This window comes from Quercus lobata, chromosome 6, assembly GCF_001633185.2.
Source record: "Quercus lobata isolate SW786 chromosome 6, ValleyOak3.0 Primary Assembly, whole genome shotgun sequence".
Taxonomy (NCBI): Eukaryota; Viridiplantae; Streptophyta; class Magnoliopsida; order Fagales; family Fagaceae; genus Quercus; species Quercus lobata.
In genome coordinates, this window is record NC_044909.1 from 5,585,262 (window position 1) to 5,597,795 (window position 12,534).

The following is a 12,534-nucleotide window of genomic DNA, read 5'->3' on the forward strand; positions in this document are numbered from 1 at the left end:
GAGCCATTTAGGTATGAGTTTGAGTGAATCGAGAGATATAGAAAAGAGGGTCGGTCAGAGAAAGAAAAGAAAAAACCACCGCCGATTGTGGTGGTGGTGGTGGTGATAAGTGAAGGAGGCCAGCCATAAAGTTTGAAAGATATTTGTGAGAGTTTTCGAAGAGAGAGAGAGAGAGGAAGGTTTGAGAATGTTTTGGAAGGGTTGGTTCTGGGTTTGTGTTTGAGCTGGGTTTGGAATAGAGAGAGAGAGAGAGAGAGACGAAGGTTTGAGAATGTATGATTTTTTTTGGGTCTATGCTCCTGTGTTCTGCCATTTTGGGATTTTGAATTCCTTCTTCTTCTTCTTTTTTGTGTTTTTAAATTTGAGTTTGTGTTTGGTTCTGGGTTTTTTTTTGTGTTCTTTGTGTTCTTGTTTTTAATTTTTTTATTTAGTTAAAATTTATAAATTATTTTTAAAAAAATTAAATGTTGACTGGCATTTTATATTATTTTTTTATTCGCTCCAGCTGCCACGTCAGCCTTTTCCGCTAGTTAGATGCCGGAAAGGACTAAAATGAGACGCGCTAATTGGTTTTAGGGACTAAAAGTAGAAAAAATAAAATGTAAGGACCAAAATGGAAAAAGTTCAAAATGTAGGGACTAAAAGTGCGATTACGCCTAAAAACAATTATTTAAAGTATTTATTATGCAAAAAAATGTGTTTTCAAAAGTGAGAAAATATAATTGTGTATTTAATATGTGTGTGTGCTTATTTTTTAAAGTGTGGGATCTACAATTTTTAAAATATTTACAAGTGCTATTGAGTAACATTGTTTGAATACAGAAAACTAGTAAAAAAAGTTCTCTAAATTCATTGTTTAAACACTCTAAAATGAGCAATTGTTATGAGTGGCTTAGGGCCCATTGGGTTTGAGATTTTTAGTATTGTTATTTAAAATGATGTGAAAACTGTGGTTTAAAAGGTGTTAGGAAAACACGTGTTTACAGTATTCATAAAGCAAAAAATGTGTTTAGTACCATATTTCAAATAACATGTTTCAGTCTATGAAAAAACATAATTGTGTGTTTGGTATGTGTGTGTGTGTGTGTGTGTGTGTGTTTTTTTTTTTTTTAAGTTGATAAGTGCGCCCCCTAGTTGGAATTATAGAAGGAAGCTTTATGTGTTGTCTAATCAAGTGGGCCTCACATTTTTCTAAATATTTACAAAAGTGTCATTGAGCAACGTATATCAGTGAACTTATGGCAGTCCATTAGTGTAATGACATGGGTGCAGCAGTGGACAGTCCATATGTCATGATAAATCTCTTCATGGCTTGACATTGAGAGCATGTATCACCAAGTCAAGATCTAAACTAAGCATCATGTTGTACTCTTAAGCAAAGATGTCAATGTACTTTTCATTAGGTGGAGAATGTTGAGAGATAGGTGGCTTGGCATTTCACCAAACATCTTGAACATAATAATGTCATGACTCAGCTCCGTGAGCTGTTGGATCAAGAGATATTGAGCGTGTGATACATCGGAGTTGAGATCTTCTTCATGACATGTGACTCTAGACTTTTAGAGGCTATACTTTATCAGTCCCCAGTGGAGTCACCAAAATGTCGGGGGCGGTTTTTTGCGTGTAGCCACGTGTCTCCTGCTAGAAGTGTGACTTTTCTAAGCCCAAATTTGTTTTAGGGAGTTCAACTTGAAACTCGACATTGGGCTGTATAGACTAATGGCTTCTGGTGTATTTTTAAGCCTACAAAATAGATGAAGCCCAAAGTCTTAAAATCATGACAATAGTTGAAATAAATAAATAATATGCTTAGCATGATAGTTTTGATTAGATGGTGAGTTGATACGTTATTATTATGTATATGAAGTGATGTCCTATATTAGAAAATAATTAATTAGGTACCAAATGTCCAACAATGGGATGAGTCCAATAGTCCATATCCAATTGCGGTTCACAGTTCATGTTCAAATAATAAGGTATGTCTAGCAATGGTTCATGTCCAAAATAATATATGTCCAATGATAGTTTGTTTCCAAAAAATATATGTGCAATGGTGGTAGATCGATTTATTAATATGTATGTTCATTAATGAAGTACTAGTGAGATCATGTTTATTAAATGGTGAGATGATATTAAAGTAACTTGCATCCAGCGGTGCAATAACAATCAATTAACATGTACTTAATAATGTAATCTTGAATATAGAGAGATTTTGACTTATCTTGACAGTTTGTAGCTCTAGCCATAGAACAATATTGGACTTATGGTGTTTCAATAGCATGATAAAATGAGTCCAGAGGTACAATATGATATTATGAGTCCTTCTGTGGTGACTTCATGATTGAAGGGAAAGAATGGGTGCAACTGGAGGGAGAGAGAGCATGTCCAGTCGTGTGCATAGGTTGGTTAAGTTTATCCCCTGTCATCATGCACGTAAATGACTTTCCCCATGTAATGCTCTTTTAGTTTTTTAGTCAAATATGAGTGATGTTGCCTTCTATGAGAATGACTCTTAGTATTGTAAGTTTTTGCCTTTCATAAGAAGGGCTTTTATTATAAATATGTCTTCCATGGGAAAGGGCTTTTAGTAACAAGTTCTTAGAAGAGTGTTTGATATGTTTTAAGATGTGTGAAGATGGTAAGAAATATATATATTTTGTGAGATATGGTGTTTGTAATATGTATAGGAATTATATGTAGATACTTTGTTGGACATGGATCTTGTATATATATACTATGTGAGACATGGAGTTTAAAGATATATGAGAAGTATGTATCAGTATTTTGTGAGGAATGTGTTTGTAAAATATATGGAAGTGTGAGATAGATAATATAAAGGTTAAATAGAGTAAATAGATGAGATTATAGCTACTGCCGAGGTGGTTTTTTGTGTTATGTCATGGGTTATGTTGCTTTCTAAGAAGGGAGATCTTGTATGAGAAATAAAGAATAAGATGGAGATGTGTTTTTGGGCAGCAAAATGATGAAGTTTCAGAATATTAAAGTATGGCAAAGATGGATAGTGTATAATGGTGTGATGTAATAGGTGTGATGTGATGGTTTTTAGACCCCTTAAACAATTGATTAACCTAGGTAATTAGCCAAGTTGTTACTTAATTCAATTAAACAAGTCTAGGTTATCACAATATAAAAGATCAAATCATGCAAAACAGCGGAAAATAAATAACACAAGATACGATCACCCAGGAAACCAAACCGGTAAAAGCCTGGGGAGGATTTGACCTAGCTATCCTCAAGGTAAACTTGAATTCACTATCTTGAAAGAATCGAAGTTCATACAATAAGACTTACAAGTCCCCACGCTCGACTTCTTATTGCTACCAACCAGTAGAACTTACTGACATGACCACGTGCAAGCTCCGAATTCACGGACTCCTTCTTTCTTGGATTCACCACCAGATACAAGTACACCCGCTTGTGTTTTCTTTAAACTTTAATGGCAGCAACTGAATTGATCATTAAGGCGTAGATAAATCTTCTCCTTGAAAACCCTAAGTTTGTGTAAAGGAAAGCTCCTCTAGATCTCACAAGAGATTTACACAAACCGCAAATATGAACAACACTAAAACGTGGCTAGGGTTTGCCTTTTATACTTAGGAAAAATAGGAAACCCTAAAAACATTTTAAAACAACTAGGGCTGAGTTGGACGAATCTGCAGAAAAGCATTCTGTCCGAGCTTCGATCGATCGAGCCTGTCTCTCGACCGATCGAGCCAGGCCGAAAGCCACAATGCTTCCTACATTAACTCGATTCCAACTTTACATAAAATCACAACTTTGAGCTAGATTTAAACACTTCTAAACATATTGTTTTGATCATGGTTTGCCAACATTACACATTAAAATTCTAAATACATAAAATCCTAAATTTTAGAACCTAACAAACTCCCCCTTTGGCAATCCGTGACAAAACACAACTTAGAAGCTCAAAGTTTACAAAATAAAAAGTCCTTTACAAAATAATGCTCATAAAACAAATTCAATCCTAACTACTATCTATCAGTTGCAAGTGTAGACAACAGCTCAATTGAATCAACTTGTATATTTCCTGAAACACTAAACAAAATGCATAACGGCATGTGTGGAAACAACACAAGTAAACAAAATAACTTCTTGATTTCAAATAACACACAAATAAAGACATATATCAATGAATAACTCATAAATATAAATCAATAAGCAGTTTGAAACAAGAAACAAATAAAGTACCAACAAAATATAAAACTCCTCCAAACATGAATATCCCATCAAAAACAAGGTAAGAGCTAAAAATATTAAGTACACAGTGAAGCATCTAGATACAATCTAAAACTCCACAAGCTCTAACCAAAAAACAAATAAACTCCCCCTAAAAACAAAAACCCTACAAAGTACTCCCCCTTTTGGTGACGGAATGCCAAAGGGCAAAGAAGATATCCATCATCAAAAGGGAGGTGGTCTAAACTGCGCCAACTCCGCATGCAAGGCATGGATCTCATCAAGTACATCCACCAAAATCTGTCCTTAAGCCGCCTGAACGGTCAAGACATGATCCAACGTGTGACGAATGTCTGAATCATCCGAAGCAGTCGGTGGAGGAACATCAGCATTAGCATCGGCAGCAGCACCTGAAGTCTTAGCAGCAGCTGTACTTGTAGAAGAGGAAGGAGGGGGAACACCACTAGATGACGCACCTCTAGGACGAGAATGAGCAACTCTCAACTGAGCAGCCCTCTGACGAAGAAAGGTGGCACCTATGGGAGCAATCACATGAACAGGCTTACTAGACGGAAAACCATCTAGACCTAAGTAGAGCAAAATCCTATGAATGAAGATAGGATGAATCAGTGCATGCCCTACGGCAGAACTCCTATGAACCTCGTTCAAAGAACGAAGGAACAAGTGAGGAAAATTGATAGACGCTCCAGAAACAAAAGCGTACAAAAACACACATCGCTTTAGAGGGATGGTGTGGAAGTGAGAGATAGGCCACAAAGAATGACATGCTATCCTAAAGAGGAGATAGGCAATCTCGGTAAGCTTAGCGGACGTGATCCGAGGATCAGAACCCCACTAGATAGATGACCCAGTGATGTAAGATATGACAACGTCTAAAGAGGGTGGCTCATCATAGGGATAGTCAGCATCCCAAACAATGGGCACCCTAAGAGCCTCAGCCACTACCCGAGGGGTAATGGTGAACTCTACATCTCGTATCCAACTCCTAACTAGGGTGTTGGAATCATAGACGTGACAAGAGAGATTCGAGAAGAACTCTCTAATCAGGGCGGTCGGGGGTGGATGATCTATCTCTAAGAGAGGCAACCAACCTCTAGACTCAAAATTGGCCCTAATGGCCGGATCAAGCTGATCTAACACAATAGCTCACTCAGACCAGATCTTACGCTTACAGTTCAAAGTGTCATAGGCTTCTCTACACTTATCATTCTTAAACAGCTCAACCCTAGTGGGAGACTCAAAGGAAGTGGAAGTAGTCCTATGAGCTCTAGTTTTCCTAGGCATGGTGCTAAGATAAGGATCAAAACACAGAGCGAAAGAACAAAAAACATAAAACCAAAAACCAAGGGCAGACTGCAAGTTAGCACAAAAACAGAATATAGAATAAAAATCTATATGATGCACGAACAAGTTTAAATGTCATGATGTATGTTCTAATGCAGCGTATTAAGTCCAAAAGGTTCAAATTTCAAAATTGGCTTGAACATTAAGATTTTTAACACAAAAACCCCAAAATTTGGACAACCACTTGATCAACTTGAAAAATATTGATGAATTGATCATTACACATGATATGATAACAAAAATAATGACCAAATACATCAATTGGATAAGCCAATTTTATCAATTTAAGCCAATTTGCAAAAATCTTGAAGGAAAACGACAAAAAAATGGATGGTGGAGCCTAGAGCCAACGCAGAGAGAGAGAAAAGCAAAGAACTATTTGAAAAGTAACTTTGAAAAAGTCCAATTCTGTCTTTTAAAAAACCTGATTCACGAGTTTCGATCGGTCGAAAATCAGCCTCGACTAGTCGAAACAGACAGAGACTCCCTCTCTCAAATTTTAAAAAATTTCAATCGGTCGAAAAACAAAATGGACCGATCGAATTAGGCAGAGACTCACCATATTTTTGAGGAAAAACACAATATTTGAAAAACAAGTTGATTTAACTCAAAGTATTGAAATTTAAGAACAAAAATGCATGAGTATGAGATTATATGATTTTCAAATCAAGGATTTTAAGCCCAAAATTCCCAAATTTTTTTTTTTTGCTTTCTCCACAAATTTTCAAGCAACAATTTAAATTTGCACATAATTCAAAGTAATTGCAAAAACGTGGTTGGTCAGACCATAAACACACACAATAACATGTAGAATGTTTAGCAAAGAGTAACTTGTGTAGTGTGTGCAACTAGCAAAAACTTGAGATACATGTGAGGTGATATGTGAATAGTAATCGATTACAAAGTCTACAAAATTCATCACAAAGAATTTAAAAGAGACTATCACCTAAAGAGTTACATCATATAACTCTCATATCTCCTAGATCATAAACTTGCAATCATGTAAGTTTTTTGTGTTTATGCCTCATAATATACATTCCAATTTTAAGTTATGTGAGTTTGGCATCAAGCCTAATAGTACACACCAATTTTGATTTTAAGAATTAAGCAATTTAACCCGAGGCTTCACCTTATGTTCTTTTTGTGCATGTGCTACACTTTCTTGAGCACAAAATCTAATGATATGCACTAAGGTGTTCATGATTGGCTAGTGAACAATGGTAAGATGGTTATTTATACCTTTCTCTAAAAGTTCAAGTCCAACATTTAAAAATATGTGACTACAAGATTAAGACATAGTAATCAAAAACCATAAACATCTTTCCTACATAACATGCACTACAAAGTTTCAACTAGTAAAGTGCAATAAATAAGCTCATCAAAGCTAAATAAGGTAAAAAGACATGTTATGTGAAAATAAATTGACCAACCTTGTTTTCAAAAACCAAGAAGAATAGTGCAAAACAAAATGTGCTTCCTTTTTTATTTTTATTTTTTATTTTTCATTTTAATAAAAATAAAAACACCTAGAATGAAATGCATGAATGTTATGCTATGCAAATCCTAGAGACAAAAAAAAAAAAAACAAAACATGCTATGCAAATCCTAGAGACAAAAAAAAAAAAAAAAAAAAAACAAAACAAAACTAAAGAACAATGGTCACAAAGGGTAGAGCAAAAGAAGCATGAGGACCATGTCAGAAAGACTCAGTTAGGTCGAGTCTTTTGCATCCAAAACCTTTTAGATGCACCATGAGCATTGGAGTTCTTGTTCACTTGAGAATGATTACCAACTCCAGGATTGGAATAAAGGTTTAAAACTTTTATTAAATCACCAATAAGTACCATAGGATTAAGTGCTTGAGGCACATGTACTTTTGGTTTGTTTGCTCTCTTAGCAGCTTGCAGCTTGTAGCAATTTGGATGGATGTGTCCAGACTTTCCACAAAAGTGACAAACACATGCAGGTTTATCATATGTCTTGTCCTTAGATAGGGTAGGCTTCTTAGGCTTAGATTCTTTCATATCAACCCTAATCTTCCTAGATGATGAACCTTCTAAGGGTTTAACAACCTCACTCACAGGGTTTGACAGTTTCAACCACTATCTCACTCACTGAAGGTTCAGAAGAAGAAGATGAAGGAACAAACTTTATGGAATAGGGAGCGGACACAGAGATGCTATCAACATAACTTAATCCAGTTTTGTTAGAAGACGGCTTTTGAACACTCAGCATTTGATCAAGTTTAGAACTAGCAGATCTAGCAACAAATAAATCAAGTTCCAAAGATTTAACTTTATCAAGCAAAAGCATGTTTTCAGTTTTCACATTGTTCAAAAGATCATTAGCATCAAATAACTTAACAAGCAAATTTTTCTTTTCAAGCTCAAGAGATTCAATTTTCTTCAGGCCAAGTTCAACATTCATAGCAACCTTTGTAGCAACTTTGCAAAGTTTGTTATAGGCCTCTTGAAGATCTGCATCTTCAGAGAGTTCCCCATCAGAAGGGTTCTCTTCAACAGATATGCTCTCATCAACTACAGCAGTAGCAGTGAAAGCAAAGAAGTTTCCATCATCATCATAATCAGACTCATGATCAGAAACTTCACCATCACTAAGGGTTACAGCCATAGCCTTACCCTTAGATTTCAAATAGGTTGGACATTTAGATTTCATGTGTCCATACCCTTGACATCCAAAACACTGAGAGCCCAAGGAATTATTGGAAGATTGACCTACCCTTTCTTTAGGTTTATCATTGTTGTTAACCTTAGTGGGATCATACTTCCTAAAATTTCTAGGTTCAGCAGTGTTTGTGCCTCTTGCCTTTCTATTGCTATTCCTGAGAAAGTTTCTAAAGTTCTTGGCAAGATAGACAATCTCTGTAACAGAGAGCTCATCATCAAATCCACCACCTTCAACATCATCAACTGACTTAAGAGCCATTGACTTGGATTTGGTAGTTTTGGGTAGATCCAACTCATAGGATTGAAGAGATCCTACAAGTTCATCAACATGGATGGAGTCCACATCCTTACTTTCAGTAATGGCAGTCATCTTGGGTCTAAAGTTTTCAGTCAAAGATTTAAGAATCTTCCTAACAATTTTAGGTTGATCATAGATTTCACCCAAGTTAAAAGCAGAATTAACAATATCATTCAATTTAGCATAGAATTCATCAAAAGATTCATCATCAGACATCCTAATGCTTTCAAACTTAGAAGTCAATTGCTGTAATTTATTTATTTTGACAGCCTTTGTGCCTTCATGCACAGTCTAGATGATATTTCAAGCAGTATGAGCGATCTCAACATTCGAGATTCTCTTAAATTCCTCTATAGAAACAGCGTTAAAAATTGCGTTCATAGCCTTGCTATTAAACGAAGCTGCTTCTTTTTGAGAAGTTTCCCACTCACTAACAGGAGTAGTGGGCTTCTCCCATCCGTATTCAACAGAGTTCCACACCCTCTCATCAATGGATTTCAGGAATGCTTTCATCCTTACTTTCCAGTAAGCATAATTATTCCCATCAAAGTGCGGATGAATAACTAGAGAGTGTCCGTGTTCCATGACAACAGGGGTCAAGGATCAGCTCAGTGATCAAAGGATCAACAACAAAAAGAGCTACCCGTTCTGATACCACTTGATGGTTTTTAGACCCCTTAAACAATTGATTAACCTAGGTAATTAGCCAAGTTGTTACTTAGTCCAATTAAACAAGTCTAGGTTATCACAATATAAAAGAACAAATCATGCAAAACAGCGGAAAATAAATAACACAAGATATGATCACCCAGGAAACCAAACCGGTAAAAACTTGGGGAGGATTTGACCTAGCTATCCTCAAGGTAAACTTGAATCCACTATCTTGAAAGAATCGAAGTTTATACAATAAAACTTACAAGCCCCCACGCTCGACTTCTTATTGCTATCGACCAGTAGAACTTACTGACACGACCACATACAAACTCCGAATCCACGGATTCCTTCTTTCTTGGATTCACCACCAGATACAAGCACACTCGCTTGTGTTTTCTTTAAACTTTAATGGTAGCAACTGAATTGATCATCAAGGCGTAGATAAATCTTCTTCTTGAAAACCTTAAGTTTGTGTAAAGGAAAGCTCCTCTAGATCTCATAAGAGATTTACACAAACCGCAAATATGAGCAACACTAAAACGTGGCTAGGGTTTTCCTTTTATACTTAGGACAAATAAGAAAACCTAAAAACGTTTTAAAACAACTAGGGCTGAGTTGGACGAATTTGCAGAAAAACATTCTGCCCGAGCTTCGATCGATCGAGCCTGTCTCTCGACCGATCGAGCCAGGCCGAAAGCCACAATGCTTCCTACTTTAACTCGATTCCAACTTTACATAAAATCACAACTTTGAGCTAGACTTAAACACTTCTAAACACATTGTTTTGATTATGGTTTGCCAACATTATACATTAGAGTTCTAAATACATAAAATCCTAAACTTTAGAACCTAACAGAATTATATGTAGATACTTTGTTGGACATGGATCTTGTATATGTATACTATGTGAGACATGGAGTTTAAAGATATATGAGAAGTATGTATGAGTATTTTGTGAGGAATGTGTTTGTAAAATATATGGAAGTGTGAGATAGATAATATAAAAGTTAAATAGAGTAAATAGATGAGATTATAGCTACTGCCGAAGTGGTTTTTTGTGTTATGTCATGGGTTATGTTGCTTTCTAAGAAGGGAGATCTTGTATGAGAAATAAAGAATAAGATGGAGATATGTTTTTGGATAGCAAAATGATAAAGTTTCAGAATATTAAAGTGTGGCAAAGATGGATAGTGTATAATGGTGTGATGTAATAGGTGTGATGTAATGATGTTATCTAAGAAGAGATATTTTTGTAAAGGAGATGGAGAAGTATGGAAAAGTTTAGAGATATGTGCAGCAAAGTGAATGAAGTTTCAGAATATAAAGGATGAGAGAGGGATGGGCCCCTTTAGTGTGTAGCTTGGTCCTCTTTATATAGAGCCAAGTATGTAACTAAATTAGAATTAGTTGAAGGGAAATTTAGCAAATAAGGAAAAGTCTTTGACAAAGTAAGTGGTTTCATTAGTGAGCTTTTGTTTTTTAGCCAAAAGAAGAAAATTTGAGACTTTAATACCGGAGCTGCTGTTACAACTGTCTGCTGTTACCGCTGTCAGTCACAGTTGTTACAGCTAGCTAATGTCATCTGAATGACATCTTTTGCTGGAGGAAAATATTTGGCATTAAATTCATGATTTGGCTAAAAATGGTAATATAATCTTTATGAGATCCTTCTATTTCTAGTACTACAGCTGGAGCTGTTGCAGTTTCTGTAGAAGCTATTTCTGCAGAAGCTGTTGCAACTTCTACTGGAGCTACTATTGGTATTTTTGGCTAAGTTTTCTCTTTTTTGAAAATTATATGTTGAGTCCATATATAATTTGGGTAAGTAATAAACTAGTTAGTTGATATTTGAAGAAATTTTAGAGATGTAATTATAGTCTTTTTGTATTTTAACCAAATCTTGGAGAGTAAGGAGAATATTTTTAAGGGTAGATATGAGATACTAATATATATTTAGCCATGTACTTGAAATTGATTTAGATGATAATAAATAATTTATATGAAATACTATAGTTACATTTTTGAACTTATATTATATGATGAACATTAATTTTTATGTAAAGAGCATGGGGAGTTTTATCATTTTAAGTGTTATGTGATATGAGAGGCTTACCAAATGTTACCTATTGCACATTGATCCGTCAGAGTTCAGGGAATTGTGGAAGACATGCCAAGCAACATGCTTTCCTTTATCATCTTTGAACCACTGGAGTTTTACTGAACATCCTTTATCATCTTTGAACCACTGGAGCTTTACTGAACATACTTCTTGGCCCTCCAAACCACGACTCCCAAAATTCCCCTGATGAGACTCATGAGCTTTACTGAACATCCTTTATCATCTTTGAACCACTGGAACTTTACTGAACATACTTCTTGGCCCTCCAAACCACGACTTCCAAAATTCCCCTAATGAGACTCATGAGCTTGGATCATGAGCCGAAAGTGAGATGTTGTGCCATAAGCTCGAACTATGGGCTTTGATGAGGTTATATCGCCATGAGTTTTGGACCATGGGCTTCAATGTCATTTTGTGAATATGGACTCTTTTGGGCTTTAAAAGAGATTTTTCCAAAATCCATGATAATATTGATGTGGTGCGGGTTGCCAATGGAATAAAGCCATGTGATGTAAAAAATTTGTCCTCAACATTCAGTCTCTCGAGTGCATGGGCTTGCTTTGCAAGGGCTTGTCTTGCAAGGGCTTGTTTTGCAAGGGCATGCACGAGTGAAGATGTTTCTTGAAGACTTCGTAAATGAGCGAATCTAATGTTGTTGACTACTAGAGATGATGGCTGATAGTAAAATAGGCATTGTTGGACATATGGGTTGCGTTGGCTATCTCATGGGTACAACGATAATAAATTGATGTAGCTGAAACTTCCACAGATGGAGTGGTAGCTTTGTTGATCAATACCCAACTGTAGCCCCCAGAAATGGAACCTTTGAATCAATGAATCAAGCCCTCAAGTGTGTAGAGGCGTTGGATAAGCACAGATGGGGAATGTGGGAGGCACCTTGACAAGTTTAGCAGTGGAATCTTGGCACTTTTGATGTTTGAAACAACTCAGACACTTGTGGTAATGATCTGATATAATGATGTTTTGCTTGAATATGCTTGATTAGTAGAAGTCTGATTGCTGGAGGTGTTTGTATAGACTACAATATCGCTGATATTTTGAACATGAGCAACTAGAGTTCTGATTTGGATGTAACTACTAGATTTCTTTGTGAACTAGGACATGGCGCATCCAACAGTTGAGATGATCATTTTTTTTTTTTTTTTGGTAGCAAAGAGATAGTTGAGATCTTC